Source organism: Lissotriton helveticus, chromosome 9 (assembly GCF_964261635.1).
Source record: "Lissotriton helveticus chromosome 9, aLisHel1.1, whole genome shotgun sequence".
Lineage (NCBI taxonomy): Eukaryota > Metazoa > Chordata > Amphibia > Caudata > Salamandridae > Lissotriton > Lissotriton helveticus.
In genome coordinates, this window is record NC_136070.1 from 232,629,302 (window position 1) to 232,650,330 (window position 21,029).

General features: G+C 45.6%; 1 protein-coding gene across 8 annotated transcripts in view; it reads right to left on the reverse strand.

The window, feature by feature from the left end:
• The window catches only part of PAK6 (p21 (RAC1) activated kinase 6), a 387,653-nt gene that overhangs the window by 61,933 nt on the left and 304,691 nt on the right, over positions 1 to 21,029 (reverse strand). The gene's annotated exons all lie outside the window — the stretch shown is intronic.

A 21,029-nucleotide genomic window follows, 5' to 3' on the forward strand; every position in this document is an offset into this window, starting at 1 on the left:
CCCCCAAGCACAGTTATGGGCAAAAAAAACAATCCCAACCAAAGGCCCCGCAATGCATTATGGGACGAGATTAGCAGTGGGCAGTGAATATTATAGTATCCAATATCAAAATAATTCTACAAAGAGCTGCAGGTCAACTAGTTGTTACTAGGTGTCTCTCATGAGTCAAATGCAAAAGCATTTGACTTGAGGGACACCTCGCAACGACTAGTTGAACCGCAGCTTGATGTAATAATTTCAATGCTTTTGCATTTGACTCGTGAGGGACAACTAGTAACGACTAGTTGAACTGCAGCTTTTTGTAGAATTATTTTGATATTGGATACTATAATATTCACTGCCCACTGGTAATCTCGTCGCATAATGCTTTGCAGGGCCTTTGGTTAGGATTGTATTTTTTCCCATAAATGTGCTTGGGGTGGTCCTAAGCGGATGGGACCACCAATGAATCGTTCAGCAGGATATGCTCTTTGTGTTCAAGGCATCAACTAGGTCCTCCGCCCAGGTTAGAAGGGACCCCAAAATCATCACCTCTCTCATTGCCTGATATTTTTCATTTTCAACGTTCACTTTTGTGAATTGGTTATATGCTTTTTTAGCATGTAAAGTTGCTTTGACAAAGCATTTGTGGGTTCAGTTTAGAAGGTGACTCCGCTATGTGGAGGAACTGATTTTTTACCTGAATTCTGTGTGCAAACTCCGTTAGCGGAGTTCATTGCCCAGGGTTACCTAGAATGTTGTTCCATGCAAAATAGGAATCTAGGCCATTTATACTGTACACATGACACCTGATCCGCCTCTTATTTCACTAATAGCATTCTCATCACAGCGGGGGCAGGAATGTTTATCAGTGCATGTTTAAAAATTGTCACTTTTATTAAATAGTTCTCAATACAAAAATATCATCTGATGTCTAAGGTAAAATGCTTCTGCCTGTTAAGCGTATACACTTTTTTGAAGACTCCTTATATTTTAACATGATGTTTGTTGCATGATTTAAATGCTAAACATTTTCAAGGCTCGGCTTGTGCGTGGGATATTAGAGCCATTGCAAACGCTTGGCTCAGCTCTGGCCTCTCTGTTAAAATGTTGGCTTGTCCACCTCAAACTGTTACACAAGTGCTCTGGACACTTCATCACTTTTCTGAGACAGTCTCTCCTGTTCACTCTACAGCGCCATCTTCGGGCGGGGGGCACAGAGCTTTTCAATTAACTGTATGCAGCTAGGCGGATGTATGACGTTACAACGCATACTTTTACAACGCCTACCTTTACAACGCATTTTTTACAACGCAACATCCATTACAACGCATTCCATTACAACGCATGCATTTACAACGAATTTTTAAAAACTACCTTTACAACGCATTCCATTACATCGCATGCTACCTTTACAACGCATACCATTACAACGCATAACATTGCATTGCATGTAAGGTAAGTTTTGGATAGTGTAGGGGTACAAATTACTATTCTAACTCCAGGGGGTGCAACAGTAGGGTAAGCGTTGGATAGTGTAGGGGTAAAAATTACTATTCTAACTCCAGAGGGTGCAACAGTAGGGTAAGTGTTGGATAGTGTAGGGGTAAAAATTACTATTCTAACTCCAGGGGGTGCAACAGTAGGGGAAGTGTTGGATAGTGTAGGGGTAAAAATTACTATTCTAACTCCAGGGGGTGCAACAGTAGGGTAAGTGTAGGATAGTGTAAGGGTACTATGTGTTACAATGCTTTGCGTTGTAATGGTATGCGTTGTAATGACTGCGTTGTAATGACATGCGTTGTAGTGGTGTGCGTTGTAGTGTCATGCGTTGTAATGGTTGCGTTGTAAATGCATGCGTTATAATGGATGTTGCGTTGTAAAAGTTTCGTTGTAATGGTAGTGCGTTGTAAAAGTTGCGTTGTAAAGGTTGTTTCCCAGCTAGGCGAGCCAGAGGGCTGAAAGGGACACTAAACAGGTGGGTCTGCTTTTTAGGTTTATATGTGCATGTCTGTGTACCCATGAGTGTATCTGTGAGTATATGCAAGACTTTGGATGTGTACTTGTCTAGGTTTGTGTGATTTTATATTGGTGTGTCTATCAATAGGTTTGCATTTTTTAAATTGAACCTGTGCCTTTAGTTGCGTTTACCTGGTTCTTCCTGTGTGAACTGCACATACAGACTAGACTGTACATTCACGAGTTATAAAACTAACATGTGTCATTATTGTTCTCTTCACATTAAATATTCTGTACAATGTGTTTGAGTAGAGACTGAAAACTGTTTTGTAAGCCCAAGGGTTGTATTGAAGCTTCCCAAATAGATGCTGGAAGTAGGGGATTGGGCTACTGCAGCACTCCTAAATAACCATGCTTCAATTCTGAAGGTGAATGGGAAATAAAGATGCCGTCAAATTTTGTTTTTATCTGGTCACATTTGCACTTTGTTCAAAGACAGAGGCCAAATGTCAGGCTGTCTACTGACAAATTGTTTCTTATTCTTTTCACATGGGGACTGGTGTATATTTGTCTTTCTCAGACTGCAAAGTGATTGCATTTTATAAAGTTAACTATTTAGCGATCTTGGTGGCGTGAAAAGAAGGCTGTAAGATGTCACCTTTTGTAGCATACAACAAAACGTAAATGTGAAGTAATGAATCAAACAAATACATCAGCAGTTTGGAAAGCATAAATGAATAGTTTTCTTTTGTTAATTCTGAAGTGGAATGGAAACAAATAGTTTAATAGGCTGAAACAAATCAAGACACTTTACTTGATCACGTGCAAACGACAAATATTCTCAGAAACCTGAAACCCGTTCATCAAGGTTTGAGTGCTATAAAGTTCTATCAATAAAACGGTTTGTGCAAATTTGGCAGCCATTTCAATGGAAAATGCGCTCTCTGTAAATGACAGTGCTCTACCACACCATGTTTAGTAACACATTGCAACAGTGTGCTTCAAACTGCACCACTAGCTACATACCACGGCGGCTGGTGACATTTTAAAGTGGTGAGGTGTAAAAGTTCTGAGTAAGTGGCTGGTGGCGAGTGAGCGTAGGGAGCAAGTACGACTGCCATACGGATGTTTTGCGGGGTTCTCGGCCTGAGAAAATTTAGAAAAAAGAGTGGGCAAATGGTGGACTTTCAAGCGAATCTGAGAAAGTAAGGAGGATAATGATGCAACTGTGAAAGTGTAGTTATGACATCAATAAAGAGATTTGGTATGATAATGACGTCTGGTGTGATGACTACTGGGGCTGCATATTACAAAGAATTCACGAGTACGGAACAGATGTAAAATGAGAAGTGGTTCGTATGCACACAGATGCCGCTGAAAGGTAATTTATTACAAAAACTTCAATGGGAATCACTTTCTAGAAAACAAGTTATTACTGGTTCGTGTATTACTCAGGAGTAAAATGTGAGATATCTTCTGAATCCATGAGCACAATTTTGAAACAAGTGGCATTTCATCGTTTCCCCTTAAAATACCGACCGCCGCGGCCTGACAGACAAATTCTGACCCTGTAAACTGGGCCATTTCCCCCCCCCAATCATTCTCCTTCCCATCAGCAAGACATGCAGAGAGATTTGCACACAGATGGGTCACCACTTTAATTTAATTTCATCTGAGAGGCACCCGAATATTAATATAAAGAGCTTTCGGCTGGCTCAGCCAAGAGGAAGAGAGTTGGAAACAGAAGTTTCTATCTCAACAAAAGGAGCAGGAGGAGTGTTGCTGAAAATGTGCGCTGAGTAATGCTCGTCCTTTCATTCAAAGCCCCCACCCGCTTTCCTTCACCTGCTACAAACATAATCACCTTTAACATATCTATCGGTGACAACCAGAGACAGACGGAGGTAACAAGCAGGTCAACAGTGGCAGATAGGTTGAGCAGTCTGGATTTGACCACTTTTTTTTGGCAGACAATAGCCTAAACGCTGGTGAATGTGGAACCTCGACCTCCCCCAGACTGATACAGGAGAAATCACTATCCGGTCACAATAGCATCATTGTTCCTCACTTGATAAACCGAGGCTCTCTTTTACCAGCGCTTTGATGCTGGTAAACAAGACCTGTATTATAGGACACTCAAGCGATATGAAACCACTCATGCCAGCGCTACATAAAAGAAAAAAAACATGCACCCATAAAATCTCAGGCGTTGTATATATTAAAACAGTCAATTCAATTTCACGCTAACGCACCTATGCTTGATGGCCGTATTGGACGGCCTATGAAGCTCACGGCTGGGCTGGAAGCCAGGAAATATATTATTTTGTTTAGTTGGCAATGGCATCCATCCATGCTATGTCCACCCGAGGCGATGGATAGGGAACAGACAGTGGATGGGGGGTGGAACACTAACAAACCCATATGTGGCGGCCTGCGGGGTCCGGGGCCATTCATTAACTTTCAAGGCCCACCCTGCCTTCCATGCGATGCGAATCGATGTGGGTGAGACTGGGCCCGGGAGGGATTATGTAAAAATGCGCCGAGGCCGGGACATCAAACTTATTTATGATGTGGAGGTGCCACGGGACATTCCATTCACTTTCAAGGCCCACCCAGCCTTCCATGCGATGCGCATGCGAATTGGTGGGGTGCGGCCCAGGATTATGTAAAAACTAAAAAGTTACAGTAAACGCGCTGCACTGAGGGACAGGCAGCAAACTTATTTATGTAATGTGGTACCACTGGGGCTAGGGCCAATCATTAACTTTCAAGGCCCACCCCGCCTTCCATGCGATGCGATGATCATGTGCGTATTACATTTATTTACAGACTAGTGGCGACCCGGCCCAGGCCCGACACTTGTTTTCCAGAAAAAAGAGGAATTATTTTTATTATATGGCCACTTGTCCATTTTAGGATATATTGGTTATATAATTCATTGCTGCTGTGCAGTGTGCGTAAAGGCGTGATCATGGCCTCGCACCTCAGCAACCACTTGTCCCAGACCCTGAACCATTAACAATAACAACTTAGTACTTAGTTCTGTTCAGTTAACAGTCACAAAACTACCTGCTAACTTGAGTGGATTAACTCTTCTTCTGACAGTGACATATCACTAGGAGCAGATGACTGCGCTGGAGGAGGACTCACTACTGCAGTGCTCGATGAGTCGATGGAATTCCGAGTCTCAAGTCGAGTGACGAGTCGAGAGTATACAGTGCTCCCTCCAGTGTGACTGTGAGGCTGAGTGGAGGAGGAAGGGCCAGCCCGATTTGCCCAGCAACGGCGGAATGACCCATTCACTGCATGGCTTAACAAAAAGCCATTACAGTGATTGGACTTCGCAATGCCAAGTTGGACGCCGGGCGGGCCCTCCCACCCCTGCGGTGCAAAGTTGATGCCTCCTCTGCTACTGTAGACTATACTGGCAACCGCCACCACGATGCAGCACTGCAGCCAATCCTGGCGCTTCTCTCTTACAGAGAGAGGCTCACTCAGTAAGAGAGCAGCGGCAGGAATGGGGTGAGCAGGTAAACTCCCTGCTCGTTTTTCAACCACTGGGGTCCAGTCACCTTGTGCTTGCTTTTCAAAGGGTACTGTGCGCATGTTGTGTTCCTGGCTGCAAAAAAAAGCAGCCGGCCAAACCCAAGATGCGCAGTGTGCTCACTGTGCCACGTACAGTGCGCAGTAGCGGCACTCATACTGCATTTGCAAGCAACTTGAAGTGTCAGTCAGTATTGATGCTTGTTCACGTGACGGTGACGCGCGACGGAGCGCTCCGCTTTAAATTAATACAATTTCAACGTTCAAAATTGAAATTTTATTAATAATTTGCGGTGGCGTGCTAACACGCTATTGAAATGCGCCAATAATTGTTAGTGGGGCACCCCACCGCCCAGACCGCCACTGCTTACCACACTCTTGCTGAATGGGATTTGCTCATTTCCTATACCTGTTGTTCGTGTAGCGCTTGGATTTTTCACAACCCTTATGACTTCTGGGATACAACACTGATTGAAGCACCCTCCAGTCTGAAAAATGCTCCAGCACCACCAGGTGTGCGACGCCCATAGGGTAAAAGGGTTTAAGCACCCCCATCCCCTCACTCCCCGCCTGCCCCATCATGTGTCTCAGGCCGGGCTGCTGCTGGTTGAGCTGCTGTGTGCTCGACTGGGCAGTGTCTGGAGTCTTATCTCCGCCACACCAGAGAGTTTTTCACAGGTTTTTAAAAGACCATTTACATCCCTTTGGAACTGGTTATTGAGGCTATTTTATTTTTGCTTACTGGTTCCAGTTCCCTCTGGGTCCCCACTCTGCCTATTCGCTGTTCCTTGCATTTGTATTTTATTTTATTTTTTACAGTGGGAGAATGCATTTAGTGAAAAGGCATCTCACGAGTAGGGATGCCACCTTTCCGAAAGAAAAATACCGGCCATTTGTTGTTGTTTAGAGTCTGCAAAGGCCTTGCCTTGAAACTAAATAGGGCTGTAAATAAAATGGTCTGTGCTCATTCGTAACATGACTTTTCTGTCTTAGTTTCCTTTTGTTTACTTAAACTTAAACTGTATTTATTAGTCTTGGATCTTTAATGCAGCCCTAGAACACATTTAACAGTCCTTTCTGTTTGCCTTTGCAGTTTGAAGCATGCACAGATATGAGCTATGAATACCAGTTTGCTAATTTTTGTACTGGCTGGTATATCAAAATACCAGTGGTGCCGGTAAAAATCTGATCAGCTAGCAACCCTAATTATGAGACTGAAAGTTTGTTGCCGGATCAACACATTATTTAGTTCCAACATACCTGATTTTTTCCATAACAGCAATAGTTTAACATGTCTGAAACTCTACGCCAGCCGTCAATGCAATGCTGAATTACACCAGGTCTCTGGGTATACCTCATGTATTCAGATAACTCACTCCTCGTTCTCATCATTCACCTTTCACTTTCACACTCACCCTGCACTCACAGCAATCACACTGCTCACCATGCACTCACACCATTCACCCTCCTCCTACCCTGCACTCACATGAGCACACTGCTCACTCTGCATGCCCATTACACTCCACTCACTTGTAACTTTCACCACTCACCATACACTCACAGCGATCACACAGCACTCACAGCCACCACACTGCACTCACATCACTCACCATTCACTCACGCTTTCCCCCCTGCACTTACATGAGCACACTACTCACCCTGCAGTCAGGTGAAACTTCACTCCTGTCACTCACACTACTCACTTTGCAATCTCAATCAAACAAGCACATCACTCACCATGCATTCATTCATCCTACTCTGCACTTTCACCTGCACCCAAACTTGTATGTCACATCATTCACCCTTCAGTCACTCCTCTCACCCTACTGAACCACTGTCACATCGCTCACTGTGCACTCACATAGGCACTCCTATCACTCACACAGCTTACCCTTCACTCACATCTTCGCTCACATGGGCACAGCACTCACTCAGCACTTACACCAAGCAAACAAGCAGCGTACTTTCCCTGCACTTCCTCTTCTCACTTTGCACTCACACAGACAAACCTCTCAGCCTGCCTGCATACAGGGACAATTGTCTGCCGAAACTCATGGGGACACACCACTCACTCTGCACTAACTCCTCTCACCATGCACTCACCAGTTACTCTCACTGCTCATCCTGCACCACACACAGGCACACCACTCACTTTGCATGTACCCTGTTCACACCTCCCTGCACTCACTCCTCTCACTCTCCACGCATTCCTCTCACTCGACACTCAAATGGGCCCTCCTCTTACATTACATTCATGCAGCGCTACTGACACATCGGCAAATTTTTCACCATAACCTCGCACCACTCACATTGCACTCATTCACACTATTCACCATCACCCAGCACTTACATGAGCACACCCTTACTCTGCACATATAAAAATGATCCAATGCTCATGAATATACACATATTTCTACAAAAGCACCCACAGAACACCTGCCCTTTCGGTGGTACTAGATGCCTACTTAATTCCATCTTCAACAACAGGGCTGGTGCAAGAAGGGAGAGTGGACTGAGAACGTGTAATTGCACAAGGGGGAGGCTGAGGCTGTGGTGTTTGGTGCTGGATTGAGGATCGTTTGACACCTTCAGCCATTCCTGGCTTTCCATTTACCACAATGCTTTATTACAGGCCACAGTGTTTTTTATATTGCAATTTGAATCTAAAATAAACCGAAAATGCTAATTGTTACTGGATGAAATCTATGGTTGCTGAAGTCAAGCATTTCATAAGATCACTTGGATGCTGTGATATTAGATGTTAGAATGTGGAATAATTCATTGCCAATACTGTAAGTGCTTGATCCACACGTGAAACCAAATATAAGCCCTGCCGCCTATTTTAAAGAAGTACACTTTTCACTCACATCATACTTGTAACAAACATTGACAAGGCAATATATTATTATTTTTTAATAGCATATAGAGAATATCTTTTAATTAAGCTTCACTAAAAGGCAAGGCAGGTATAGCAGAAGCAGCAGAAGCAGCAGGGCAAGCTTTCCTAACACAATAAAGCAGATTGACTAATGGAATTGTGAGTGGCAGTGTGCCTGTATGCGAGTGTGACGAGTACAAAGGTACAAAAGAGTGCAAGAAATATAGTCAGAATGTGTGTATGAGAGCATGTATGTGTGTAATGCGTGCAAGTGAGCTGCTGGTCTGGCATAATGGAGGTTATTCTTGCCTTATGGACAAGGGCACTAATAGCATATGGATGGGAGGTATTATCTATGGCCAACTGCAGGCCCTGACATGCTTCTATGAAGACACCATCATTGGCTGTGGGGACTCGAACTGTCTAACTGAGAAAGCCGCTAACCCAGTCATACCCAGCGTCGGGGACACAGAACATGTGCCACCACACCTGGCCGAAGTCCCTGACATGATGCACATGATTCTTAGCATATGGAGTGAATACATAGCAAAATGTTGCAACTGATATTTGAGGTAACTCTTGTTATAAGATTTCCTGTACACATTTTATAGGGGGTATCAATGGCAAAATGTTGAACGTTGTATACCGGAGGGAATATTTTAGAGGTGCCCACGACTGTGGCTGAAGTATCCATTGTAAATTTCTGGCATGGTCTTATTGAATGTACTCCTTAGCATAAGGGTCTCACTCATGAAAAAATGATGACCTTGGAATTGTGGAAGTAATCACGGACTTAAAACAATTGATAAAAATGAGATCTACACCTAGGAAAGGCCTGACTTCCCTGGTGCATCATGAAAGTACTGGAATATTTCATGAATGCCCTATAAGGGTCTGTGGAGTTTTAGAAATTGGATCCCCAAAATTTAAAAACATCTCAGGTGAGACATCTACTCTCCATTAAATCACCTATAACAAATCTGTTACATTGTTTTGCTTGCTGGAATTTGGGGGGCAGGGTAGTACCACACCCCACCACTTACATAGACCTTTTTCCTCATAAAATGGGCTAGGAGGTTGCTCTGATCCCCATTTCTGGAAATTGTTGTCCTGGTGCATTGCTGGGACCTGGAATAGCTTTAGCGTGGTGCAACCGGTGCAGCCGCACCTGCATTGCCGGGGAGGGAGATGGTGTTTAAAAACAATTTTCGATTTACAAACAAATGCACTTCCTTGTGCATCAGGCAGTTTTCAGGCAACAATAAAAATGTCATTGTAACTCTTGTGATTAACGTTCCTACTAGTGAGAGTTATGAATTATGTTTAGTGGCAGTTTTGGCTCAACATTCAGTAGTGCGGAGGGCTAATATGCCTACTGCTAAGAAAGTGTACCATGCAGATCAAAGAACTAAGTGTGACTAAACTATGAGTAGCACTTTAAAAAATGAAATGTATGTCAGAGGGGCTCAGAGAGATGAGATGCACTGTTGGAGAGTGGCAATGAGGGAATTAATGGAGAAGGAGGTTAATGGGGAGGAAAGCGCCAAAAAAGACTGTTGTAACAGTCGCCACCAGTAGGGCCAGCTTTAGAACGAGGGACTGGTGCAACTGCACTCGGCACTGACTTGGGGTAAGGGCACCATGTTTGCAAGTATATTATCATTTTAAAAGCACCTGCAAGATCAATAAAAATGTCAAGATAACCCAGGTGATTAATGTTCTTCCTGGGGAGAGACAGGAGTTTTGTCTAATGGAAGTTTTGACTCATCCTAATGTAGTGCAGAGGTTTAATATGCATGATGAAATGAACATGAACCATGCAGATCACAACGTTTATATAATGTAAATAGGTCAGCGGGGTACTGCATTTGTCAGACAGATCCGTTTGTGACTTGCAGTTCATAAATTAAAATCCTAATATAGAACAGATTAACTATATTAACTATCCTCAAAGAGCTGCATGCAAACTGCAAGGTATCTATTAGAGGTATATGTTTTTGCCCTGTCTTTCAATATTCTAATACATTCATATCATTAAAGAGAACCCCTAACAATGGTGTTAAGTTTTAAATTCTGAATTTGTGTTTTCCAAACTAAACATCAACTATACTGCCTATCAGTATGGATGACATGTCACTCCTGCACCTTGAAGTGCTCTGTCTTATGTAACAATTCCTATATACACTGAATTACACAGTAGGAATGTCTATGTGCAATGTGTGGGTGATGTAAAGTGCTTTGACACCTTACCTGGTATGAGTGGAGCTATATAATTAAATGAATCTGAGCGAGAGTGGTGATGGAGACTTGAGGGGCAGGGCCGTAGCCACGGAGGCATTTGAGGGCAGGGCCAGCCTATGTTATTCATTGGCCCCATTAAATGACGCAGGCAGCTTGTATGGTATTATTAAAACTCTTTATATCTGAATGTGCACAATGTAAAATGAAAAGATTCAGCCTTGAAATTCAGCCTTACTAAAAGAAGAAAAACCTCTGCAATGTGGCACCTTTGAAAACACAGCGGTACAAAAGGGGGTGGTGATGGACGGAGCATCTGAACCAATCAAACACTCACACCCAGCCAACAGATCTGGGTTTAATCCATCACCGTTCTTTAGCCCACTCTGCCACCCCAGTTCAGACATGGCCATTTACAAAATCAGTCTGACCCTGTGCCTCATGGGAATAGTCCAGCCCGAACTGCCAAGCCATGCCTTCCCTGGACCGGACTCAAGCTTCCTAGGACCGGTTTCTGGCATTCCAGCCGTCTTCAGCCACTGGATTCAAGCCAGGGAAGGCATGGCTTGGCAGTTCGGGCTAGACTGTTCCCATGAGGCACAGGGTCAGACTGATTTTGTAAATGGCCATGTCCGAACTGGGGTGGCAGAGTGGGCTAAAGAACGGTGATGGATTAAACCCAGATCTGTAGACTGGGTGTGAGTGTTTGATTGGTTCAGATGCTCCATCCATTTGTACCACCTTTGAAAACACAACAGTTTGTTGCATTACTGACAGCAGCCTGCCGAAGGAGGGCGGTTTGTACTGGGTATGACCTCTGAGGGAGAGGCATGATTGACCACCTGCATGGAAAGTTAACTCCTCTCAGCATGGTCTCTGCTGACTGTGTGTCGGGCATCTGCCTGACTAGAGAAAAAGAGCAGGCAATTCCAAACAGGGAATAACATAGGCAATCCAATACAAAACAATCTACCCCACTCCAATCCAAAACATTCTGCCCCACTCCAATCCAAAACAATCTGCCCCACTCCAATCCAAAACAATCTGCCCCACTCCATATGCTCCAATCCAAAAAAATCTGCTCACTCCAAACCGCCCCTCTGCAATCCAAAGCGGTCTCTTCCTTTTCACTCTGCCCCACTCCAATCTAAAACAATCTGCCCCACTCCAATCCACCCCACTCCAATCCACCCCACTCCAATCCACTCCCCAACAATCTACCCTACTCGAATCTGCCCCAGTCCAAAACAGTTTGCCCCACCTTTCTGCCCCAATCAATCAATCTAAAACAATCTGCTCCACTCAATCCAAAACACTCTGCCCACCTCAATTCAAAACACTGCCCCACTCCAATCCACCACATTCAATCCAAAACAATGTGCCCCACTCCAGTCTGCCCCACTCCAGGCCAAAACAGACCGCCCCACTCTAATCCAAAACAATTTGCCCAACTCCAGTCCACCTCACTCCAGTCCGCCCGCTCCAATACACCTCATCCCAATCCACCCACTCCATTCCAAATTCACCACACTCCAATCCAGTCCGTCCCAGACCAATCCAATCTACCCCACTCCAATCCAATCCACCTCATCCCAATCCAGTCAACCCCTCTCCAATCCACCTCACTCCATTCCAACTTCACCACACTCCAATCCAGTTCCCCCAGATCAATCCAATCCAATCTACCCACTCCAATCCAATCCACCTCACTCCAATCCAATCCAATCTGCCCCACACTAATCTGCCCACAGAAATTCAAAACAATCTGCACCACTCCAATCAAAAACAATCTGCCCCTCTTCAATCCAATAAAATCAACACCACCAATCCAAAACCTGCTCCATTCCAATCCAAAACAATCTGCCCGACTCCAATCAGCCCCACTCCACTCCAATCCAAAACAATCTGCCTCAGTCCAAAACAGTTTGCCCCACTCCAATCGAAAACAATCCTCCCCACTCCAATCCACCGCAATCAATCAAAAAGAATGTTCCCCACTCCAATCTACCTCAATCCAATCCACCTCATCCGAATCCAGTCAACCCCACTCCAATACAATCGACTCTCCAATCCAAATCAATCTAGCCCACGCCAATCTTTCCTACACCAATCTGCCCCACACCAATTCAAAACAATCTGCCCCACTCCAATCAAAAACAATCTGCCCCACTCCAATCAAAAACAATCTGCCCCACTCCAATCAAAAACAATCTGCCCCACTCCAATCAAAAACAATCTGCCCCACTCCAATCAAAAACAATCTGCCCCACTCCAATCAAAAACAATCTGCCCCACTCCAATCAAAAACAATCTGCCCCACTCCAATCAAAAACAATCTGCCCCACTCCAATCAAAAACAATCTGCCCCACTCCAATCAAAAACAATCTGCCCCACTCCAATCAAAAACAATCTGCCCCACTCCAATCAAAAACAATCTGCCCCACTCCAACCACTCCAATCAAAAACAATCTGCCCCACTCCAATCAAAAACAATCTGCCCCACTCCATTCAAAAACAATCTGCCCCAACCCAATCAGCCCCACTCCAATCCAAAACAATCTGCTCCAGTCCAAAACAGTTTGCCCCACCTTTCAGTCCCACTCCAATCCAATACAATCCGCCCCATTCCAATCCAAAACAATATGCCCCACTCCAATCCAAAACAATCCGCCCCACTACAATCCACCCCATTCAATCCAAAACAATGTTCCCCACTCCAGTCTGCCCCACTCCAGTCCAAAACATACCACCCCACTCTAACCCACCCCACTCCAATCCAAAACAATCTGCCCCACTCTGTGTCACACTCCAGTCTGCCTCACTCCAATCCGCCCTGCTGCAATACAGCTCATCCCAATCCACCCACTCCATCCCAAATTCACCACACTCCAATCCACCACACTCCTACCCAGTCCACCCACACATATCTAAACCAATCAACCCCACCCCACTCCAATCCACAACAATCTACCCTACACCAATCTGCCCCAGTCAAAACAGTTTGCCCCACCTTTCTGCCCCACTCCAATCCAAAATACTCTGCCCCACTCCAATCCAAAATACTCTGCCCCACTCCAATCCAAAATACTCTGCCCCACTCCAATCTAAAACTATCTGCTCACAGCAATTTGCCCCTCTGCAATCCAAAACGGTCTCCTCCTATCCAATCTGCCCCACTCTAATCCAAAACAATCTGCCCCACTCCAATCTAAAACAATCTACCCCACTCCAACCTTCCCCACTCCAATCCAAAACAATCTACCCTACTCCAATCTATCCCAGTCCAAAACAGTTTGCCCCACCTTTCTGCCCCAATCAATCCAAAACAATCCGCCCCACTCCAAAACAATCTGCTCCACTCAATCCAAAACACTCTGCCCCACCTCAATTCAAAACACTGCCCCACTCCAATCCACCACATTCAATCCAAAACAATGTGCCCCACTCCAGGCCAAAACAGACCGCCCCACTCTAATCCAAAACAATTTGCCCCACTCCAGTCCACCTCACTCCAGTCCGCCCGCACCAATACTCATCCCATCCCAATCCACCCACTCCATTCCAAATTCACCACACTCCAATCGAGTCCGTCCCAGACCAATCCAATCTACCCCACTCCAATCCAATCCACCTCATCCCAATCCAGTCAACCCCACTCCAATCCACCTCACTCCTTTCCAAATTCACCACACTCCAATCCAGTTCCCCCACATCAATCCAATCCAATCTACCCCACTCCAATCCAATCCACCTCACTCCAATCCAATCTGCCCACACCAATTCAAAACAATCTGCCCCACACAAATTCAAAACCCCACTCCAATCAAAAACAATCTGCCCCTCTTCAATCCAATAAAATCAATAACACCAATCCAAAACAACCTGCGCCACTCCAATCCAAAACAATCTGCCCGACTCCAATCAGCCCCACTCCATTCCAAAACAATCTGCCTCAGTCCAAAACAGTTTGCCCCACTCCAATCGAAAACAATCCGCCCCACTCCAATCCACCTTAATCAATCAAAAAGAATGTTCCCCACTCCAATCTACCTCAATCCAATCCACCTCATCCGAATCCAGTCAACCCCACTCCAATACAGTCCACTCTCCAATCCAAATCAATCTAGCCCACGCCAATCTTCCCTACACCAATCTTTCCCACTCCAATCAAAAACAATCTGCCCCACTCCAATCAAAAGCAATCTGCCCCACTCCAATCAAAAGCAATCTGCCCCACTCCAATCAAAAGCAATCTGCCCCACTCCAATCAAAAGCAATCTGCCCCACTCCAATCAAAAGCAATCTGCCCCACTCCAATCAAAAACAATCTGCCCCACTCCAATCAAAAACAATCTGCCCCACTCCAATCAAAAACAATCTGCCCCACTCCAATCAAAAACAATCTGCCCCACTCCAATCAAAAACAATCTGCCCCACTCCAATCAAAAACAATCTGCCCCACTCCAATCAAAAACAATCTGCCCCACTCCAATCCAAAACAATCCGCCTCACTACAATCCACCCCATTCAATCCAAAACAATGTTCCCCACTTCATTCTCCCCACTTCAGTCTGCCCCACTCCAGTCCAAAACATACTACCCCACTCTAACCCACCCTACTCCAATCCAAAACAATCTGCCCCACTCGGTGTCACACTCCAGTCTGCCTCACTCCAATCCGCCCGCTGCAACACAGCTCATCCCAATCCACCCACTCCATCCCAAATTCACCACACTCCAATCCACCACACTCCTACCCAGTCCACCCCACACCAATCCAAACCAATCAACCCCACTCCAATCCAATCCACCTCATCCCAATCCAGTCAACCCCACTCCAACACAGTCCACTCTCCAATCCAAATCAATCTGGCCCACACCAATCCAAAACAATCTGCCCCACTCCAATCCAAAACACTCTGCCCCACTCCAATCCAAAACACTCTGCCCCACTCCAATCCAAAACATTCTGGCCCTCCCCAATCAGCCCAACTCCAATCCAAAACATTCTGCCCCACTTAAATCTGCTCCATTCCAAACTAATTTCACCCTAATCTAATCCACCCTACTGCAATCCAATCTAATTGACTCAAATGCAGTCTACCCACTTTAATCCACCCCACTCTACTCAATCCAACCCACTCTACCCCAATCCAATCCACCCCAATCTACTCCAGTCCACCCAACTACCTCAATCCACTCTACCCTATTCCACCCCACTACACTACACTCTGCACCACTCTACGACACACTCTGTCACTGAACTCTACTCAACTCAATGACACTCTACTACTCCTACTCCACTCTACGACACCACTCCAACAAATCCAGTCTACGACACTCTACTCCTCCCACTCTAGGACATGCCACCCCACTACCTTGTAGCCATGCTGAACAGCAGCCACACTGGCTTACATTGCCACATTGCCAAAGCCAATAGCTCTTGTATAGGCGATACCTATTGGCTTTGCCAATGCTAGTTATAGTTGCTGTCTATATTGTGCCTTTTTGTCCTAGTCTGAAGAAAGCTTGCATTGCGTCTGCCAATGTTTCTATGTTTGAAGAAAACTTGCAATGCTCCTTTTGAGTTTTACCTCTAGTGCTTGTGCGAAGCTTCTAGTCCTGCTGCCTAAGGGACACCTCTTCTTCGTGTGATGAAATCTCACCTTCTAACCTGTGTTCTATCTGTTTTGTGTTGCCAAGAAGCCTGCAATGTCACTATCTGTACCGTACCATTACAGCAAATGAGTTACGTTTAAAATGCTGCCGCTTGGGTCACCCTGCACCCTATGAGAGAAACCTTATTTGTTGCTGCTTTAACACTCTGTTGCAAATATTTAAGTGATTTCTGTGACACCACTCCATTGAGCTATACACTCAATCACACTGTCATAAGTAATCTGGGTGAGAAACTGACTCTACTAGGCTGAAGTACCACATAGATGGACAGCAGATAAGTTGAGAGAGGGGAACAAACATGACGATGTTAAGGAAGAGGGAGGACACCAGGCAAAGAGGGGAGGAAATAAATGAAAGGGGGAAAGGAAAGTGAAGTAGTGAACCCTTGATACGATAGACCTTTACAACTATCACCCTATGTCTCTCCTTCCATTTTCAACATAAGCTTTAGAGTGGGCCTCTTGGTCTCAAATTAGTATGGAGTAGCACAGCATGGTCCACTCCATCATGTACATGTAGACTTTCTTCCACACCTTAGAATGAGACGGATAGTGCTGTTGAATCTGGGTAGCCTGAGAGGAGAGGTGTATGCTGGCTGTGTCAGTGTCCACAATCTTGTAGATCTGGTGGCATAATTCACAATTAACGTCTTTCATAATGGATTATATAGAGGTGGGTATTCAAGGCAGTCTAAACTAACATTTCTAAGACAGTGCCGTGAATACCTACCCATAATTGAATTTAACAAAATCTCTGCAGCTGTGGTTAGCCAGTTTTTCTTGCTGTAAGAAATTGAAGTATTAGTTGATAGGGTGAGAACCCACCTCACATAATAATCACAAGCCTTATCAGCATGAACCACAAGAGTCACTAAATAAACGTATGCTTAACCCGCTGGTAGCTTGGTACACAACAGTCAGGCTTAACTTAGAGGCAATGTGTAAAGTATTTATGCAGTACTCAAACAGTAATAAAGTCAAAACACAACAAAACAAAAAACCCAGGCCAATTTAGGAAAATATAGAACATTTTAATGAACAAGATGATACTAAAGCGACCAAAATCCAATAAGTAGAACCGTAGATAAGAATAAGCGTCAATCGTGGTCATCTGATCGTGTAAGACCAGTTAAAAATCAAAAGTTAAGGCCGACTGTGAAGGAGAGTGGGTCGGATACAGGGACCAGGTTCATGCCAGTAGAAAAGTTACCTTCTGACTTAGAAAGTTTTATGGCGAAAATGTGGCTCTGGAGTGTCCCCGATGGGGAAGCTGGATAAGAAGCGGTGATTGATGACGGCTGGTTGCTTATGAGCGGAATCAAGGTGTGATTGTCGACGAAGGTGGTAAGGTGAGCATGGAAAGTTTTAAGTTCGTGCTTTGGAAGGCCTCAAGGTTGATCTGATCTCGGTGGAGCCCTGTACGTTCTGACTTAAAAACGTTTCCAGAAATCATATCTCCTTCATTAGGGGAAACCAGAAAGTCGATGCCGACAGAAGGTGGGTTGACAGCACACTGCCTCACATTCCAGCCTGACTGTTGATTTGACATCAATGACTGTGCTCTGGTGGCGATCTTGGTATGTCGGTTCTCCAAGCAGAAAGCTGCCAAAAAGTTTCTAATTATCACTTCTTGCAGTTTGAGGACAGCAGGAGTGGACTTAAACACCAGCCAAGGGTCTGTGCATAATTAAATTGATTTACTATTGCATGGTCACCATTTGTGAATGCCTTGCACTTGAAAATGAAGCTACATACCTATGTACGACTACCAGTCTGGCTTCCGATCACGCTGCAGCATTGAGACTACTACCTTACATGTCGTACACAATGCCCTCCTAATCCCAGATTAAGTTACCACTGCCTCCTGGTAGTGCTGGACCTCTCAGCTTCATTGAACACACCGATGATACACATGTCTACTTGAAAATCTCCTCTACTTCTGACATCCAGTGCCTCAAACACTGCCTGCATGGCAGTTCGAGCTGGACTGTTCCCATGAGGCACAGGGTCAAGGCTGATTTGCATATGGCCAGGTCAGAATTGGGGTAGTGTGGTGAGCAAAAAAACGATGGATTTAGGCCCAGATCGCTGTACTGGGGTGTATGTATGACATTGTTCTGCATTCTGTCCAACTGATGTTTTTACATTTGTCACCCCGAGTGGGACGGGTGTGCTCAGACGTGAAGACGGCTGATAGCCAGAACGGGCTGGACTGTTCCCATGAGGCACAGGGTCAAGGCTGATTTGCATATGGCCTTGTCTGAATTGGGGTGTGTGGTGAGCAAAAAAACGATGGATTTAGGCCCAGATCTCTGTACTGGGGTGAATGTATGAAATTGTTCTGCATTCTGTCCATCAACTGTTATTTTTGCATTTGCATAGCATCCAAACCTGGACGTTCAGCACCTACCAGAAGCTCAACCCAACCCAACCAAGGGAGAATTTCTTGTTGGAAAAAGCGCCCAAAAGCAGTGTGCAATTTCAAATCTTACATACTGTACTTTTCCCCTACAAATACTTGGGAAAAAATACACGTACAGTGCACAGCTTTAATATTTGGTCATAGCTGAGGGCAATGCCCCCCTAAAAATATACTTCTGGCTACAGGCCTGAAGAGGGGCACTGTTAAATGGTGGTAGTGAGGGAATCTGTGGCAGAGATGGTCATTGGGGCGCGCCAATAAACATTGTGGCACAGGGATTCACCAGTGCTAGAGCCGGCCCTGGCCACCAGTGCTAAGGCCGGCCCTGGCTGGGAAGTTCTGCTTTAGTTGCGCCCCCCAGCACCGCAGACTCCCTGATCTTGGGAGTTAAGTGGAGAGAGCAGGCGGAGTGAAGTGCTAAGGGCGGAGTGAAGCGCTAAGGGCGCTGTGACGACCTTGTCAGATTCCTACCATCAGACAGACAGGTGAGAAGTGAGGAGCTGTGAAGAAGGCTGGGGCGTCTGCGCTCGTGGCTGAACCGCGATAAAAACATTTCCCCAGGGGCGTAGCTGCCACGTGCACATACCAGGAACGTGTTGGAGATGCAGGACTTGTCATTTCGAAAATATTCCCTAAAGGAACAAAAGTTCAACGCGGAAACATTCCGAAGCAATGCAGAAGATCGTAATAAACCCAAAGTTCAGGGCCGGACTGGCTATTCACACGGAAAAATGTTGCAATGAAAAACCAGACATCTCTGAAAACAAGTACTTAAACTGTACAACTGGGCACGCGATACATTTGGAATGTGCTAATACTTATCGTGGAGGGGTACCTTTTCCCAGGAGGCATTGCTTTGAATTATGCGACCCAGAAAGAACAGCATGTACAAATACATCCAGCCCCGGGCAAACAAAACCCACGGCCACTCAAGCCACTAGCCATGCTGTGTTTCAAGTGATGTTGAATAGGCTAAATAAGGTCATGGGCGCACAATTAGGTGAAGCAGCAATTTACTCGGGGACTGATTGAGAGACAGAAAAGGGCGTGAATAATCTGGAGGAGAGCTCACGGGAAGAATGTCTTCTGCCATCTTGATTTAGCTCAAAGGCATAACATTAAACCATCTCCCGGACCACCCAATCTTCAGAAAGGTCCATCTGGACTCTGAGGTTAATGACAGTAGTATGACAGTAAAACAAGCACTGGCGTTGGCAACAGTTCTGTCTTGTCCATGTCAAGAGGGTGTTTGCAAGCTCAGGTTATACAAAGAAGAGGTAGCGCCAGTATATGCCTATTTCCACACACAGGTGATCTTGCACTGCTGATGCACAACATGTACCTGTGAGGCAGCATGCGCTGCTGTGCTGTCCCCTGCCCGTCGCTGAGGTTATCCAAAGGGGAAGCTTGCACTGCTACTGCCCATCCTGTACTTGCGAGGGCGCATACGCTGCTGTCCCCTGCCTGGTCACTGAGCTTATCTTTTGGGGAAGCTTGCACTGCTACTGCCCATCCTGTACTTGCGAGGTAGCATGCGCTACTGTCCCCTGCTCTGAGGTTATCTTTTGGATAAGCTTGCACTGCTACTGCCCATCCTGTACCTGTGAGGCAGCATACACTGCTGTCCCTTGTCTGGTCACATGAGGTTATCTTTTGGGGAAGCTTGCACTGCTACTGCCCATCCTGTACCTGTGAGGCAGCATACACTGCTGTCCCTTGTCTGGTCACATGAGGTTATCCTTTGGGTAAACTTGCACTGCTACTGCCCATCCTGTACTTGCAAGGCAGCATGCGCTACTGTCCCCTGCTCTGAGGTTATCTTTTGGGGAAGCTTGCACTGCTACTGCCCATCCTGTACCTGTGAGGCAGCATACACTGCTGTCCCTTGTCTGGTCACATGAGGTTATCTTTTGGGGAAGCTTGCACTCTACTGCCCATCCTGTACTTGCGAGGCAGCAACACTGCTGTCCCTTGTCTGGTCACATGAGGTTATCCTTAAGAGAAGCTTGCAGTGCTACTGCCCATCCTGTACTTGCGAGGCACCACACACTGCTGCCCAGGCCTGGTCACATGAGGTTATCCTTTGGGTAAGCTTGCACTGCTGATGCCCATCCTGTACCTGTGAGCCAGCATACGCTGCGGTCCCCTGCCCGGTCACTGAGGTTATCCTCAGGAGAAGCTTGCATTGGTACTGCACAACCTGTACTTGTTTCATAGGCAAAAATGATGTCCTCTGTGCCTGTGACATCCACTACTGCAGCAGGCATGTTGGAAACACAAGAGCAAGTACTGCCACCGTTGCTATTCCCCTTAAAACATGCATAGGAATGC